The 3021-nt window shown below is 44.4% G+C and overlaps 1 protein-coding gene across 1 annotated transcript in view; it reads left to right on the top strand.

The window, feature by feature from the left end:
* Window positions 1-38: 38 nt before the first annotated feature.
* The window catches only part of LOC106536609 (receptor-type tyrosine-protein phosphatase S-like), a gene marked incomplete at its 3' end in the record, with an annotated part of 15445 nt that continues 12462 nt past the window's right edge, over window positions 39-3021 (top strand). Inside the window, 1 exon segment of the mRNA XM_014033919.1 lies at window positions 39-480.

Raw genomic sequence — 3021 nt, 5'->3', positions numbered from 1 at the left:
GGGGGAGCGGGGGAGGGAGGGGGCGCTCCGGTGAGAGAGAGAGGGAGGAGAGAGAGAGATAGAGGAGGGAGGAGAGAAGGAGGAGGGCAGAGAGAGAGAGAGAGGAAGAAAGCAGCGAAAGTGTCACCGAGCAGCAGAATTCCGAGGCCGCGAAGCGATGCTGTGCCGACCGAAGGGCTGAGGAGACACCCCCCCCACTTCCCCACGCCGCAGAGCTCCGTGAGCCCCGCCGACAGAGTCCGGAAGAGCCGGGGCGGAGAAGAAGAGGAGCCCCGGCGATGCGAGCATGCAGCCTCCCAACCCTCCTCTTCCTTCTCCTCCTCCTCCTCCCCATCATCCACAAAGAAGACAGACGTTCCTCTGACTGACTGAGAGGAACTCCGCTGCCTGCTGGATTACAGCCGCCCCCCCAGAGGAGGCTTCCAGCCGCACACCTCCCCACATGAATTCAGCGAGGAAAAGCGAGCACTCCCCAGCAAGGTGAGCCTCCTCATCCTCCTCAATGAGTGCTGTTCCTGTTGATGTGTGCAGCTGCACCCCACCCAGGCTGCCTTTTAGTCTCACTTGGCGAACTAACAAGGTGATGGGGGGGGGGGGGGGGATCTCAGACACGGCCTCACATTTTTCTCTGCATCATTATTCATTTTTAATGCATTATTTGCAGGAATCTTTGTGTTGCTGCAGTTTCGAAAGGGGTTGGGATCAGGCTGTGAGTGCTCCCCTGTCACCTTCTCCCCATTGTTGGCTGAGCAGCTTGAGGGATCCTTGCAGATTCTTTGTTCCTCATCCTCTCATTTAAAGTGCCTTATTTTTGAAAAGCTCCCTTTTTTAATGAGGCTTTTGTCAAGCGGGGTTGGAGGAAAAACACGGTTGCTAAACAAAAATGACAAAATGAGAATTAAGATGTTATTAAATTGTGGGCATTTAAAAAGAAAACTCCTGATTCTTTGCCCTGCTGTGTACCTAAAAGTGCCATTATGATAATGTCATTTTGAACACTTGTGAGGAGGCAATCACAGACACATTATGAATGCATATGGGCCATTAGATTAATARTAGAATAATTTTTTTTCCTGGTGTGCAGGGCGCAGGTGGTGAAGCGGATGGACTTATTAATAAGCAAGAATGTTTTCCAGACAAAAGAGTGATTGTTGCATCTGTTTCTGTCCAGCCTTCTGATGTGTGCATCTATACATCTATGTGTTATTAGAGTGTTTAGAAATATGCTCAGAATCACATTTTTGGGTTGATGTAATGTACTTTAATGAAACATCGTTTTATCCTCACACATAATTTTGAGGACTGCTGCTGCTGCTTGTTTTATTTATTTCATTATTATTATTTTTATTATTATTGCCAAATGGGTTTAACCATGTAAAGTCATAAACGAGTGGGGTTTTTTTAATTATTATTTTTATTTTTTGGATTTCCGCTGCGTGACTTCTGCAAAGTGGAAAATTGCTCTGCCGTGGTGAATCCGAGGGAGGTCTTCCCTCCTCGCACACAGATGGGCCGTTTTTTCCCCGAGGCGCTGTGTGTTTGCTGGTTATTGTTCCAGACCATTTCCACATCCCTAATTATTTTAATCAGTCATTTTTACGCATGGGCTCCTCTCTTTAGTGGACCTKCTGATTGCTGCCGACTTTTATCTCCACCCTGGCCAACAAAAGGAACGGACACGGCACCGTAACTCTCTGAGAAACGCAAGAAATTCGCCTTCTTCTGAAAGGATGGAATAAGTGAATTGGCAGGGCTTCATCAGACATGTTTGCATCCAGTTGTTGGAAACKTTTAGGGCCCTGTTAGGAGCAGGGGGTCATGAAATGATAGCATGATTTGTGATGACATTAATAGCATGTCACAGGGTTCAGCTACAGAACCCAGTGGGTTTTTTGGCTCCAAAAACAGAAGCGGCTGTAAATCCATCCAGATGTGAAAATGTGTCCTCACTGGAGCAGCTTTGGTTTCATATCAGWGGCCTCTCGAAGGCTCAGATCCTCACAGCATCTTATCCCACGTAACACTTTATTTTTGGGTCTGAATCTCTCGGACGGACAGACTCCATCCGCTTTGCTTTTTGCACCAGTCAGCTGGCAGGAAGGAGAAGCAACTCCGATGCTGCGAGCYTAGCCACCTGTATTACAAGCAGACAGACTCTTTGTTGTTGTCTTGGCGTTGATATTAATTGACCTTTTCGAAGCCTTCCAAATGGGGATGTTCTGGCTGCTCCMCTGCTCGTCTCAGGCTGCTGAAAATAATCCAACATCCGGCACACAGGACCCAAGCTGTTTGGCCGAAATGTTTGGTTTGAATTGATTTTTATGACACTGTTTTCATGATGTTTTTTAAACTATTAGAGCTATTTTTAAGCCGTTTGGTGTTTAATTTTTATTTATTTTACTGCAGCAGTGTTGGGTATTTGCTACAGGGAAAAAGGGCCTTTGATTAGTTAAGGGAAATGAAGAAAAAGTGAGATCAATACTTGGAACAGTTCCACCTCTAAGCTGCATATTTCCTTATTTCTCGTGCTTCAGCTTAAGCTCAGTTTAACCGTGACATTTATTGCTSAACATAAAACRGRTTTAAGGTATATCTGATGATGCCGAAATGATGTTTTACAAACTCCTGCTGTCCAAACAATAATTTAGGCCAGGCTATATGCATGAACTGAAAATGGGTCTGTGGCCCTTAATTCACATGCGAGAAATGTATTCACAGCWAATTTCAGCGCATTTACCATTAGTTTGATCACATTCTGCGAGATGCTACATACATTAGTCACCTAATGAGCTAGTTTTCAGAAAACACTTCTCAACGCGCTGTGTTGTTGTTTTCAGCCGTAATGACCCGACATTAGATTACTGATATGAGCACAATTATGTCATGATTTTACTCATAATTACTGGTYAGCGTTTAAAATAATTTCAGCTAATAATAGAAAACGCAAAACTTGTCAAAGCAAAAACTATATGTATAGATAAACTCCATTGAGCATTAAATATAGATTTATTATTATTTTTA

This window comes from Austrofundulus limnaeus, unplaced genomic scaffold (genome assembly GCF_001266775.1).
Source record: "Austrofundulus limnaeus strain Quisiro unplaced genomic scaffold, Austrofundulus_limnaeus-1.0 Scaffold1895, whole genome shotgun sequence".
NCBI classification, from domain to species: Eukaryota; Metazoa; Chordata; class Actinopteri; order Cyprinodontiformes; family Rivulidae; genus Austrofundulus; species Austrofundulus limnaeus.
This window is presented reverse-complemented; position numbering and strand designations above follow the sequence as displayed.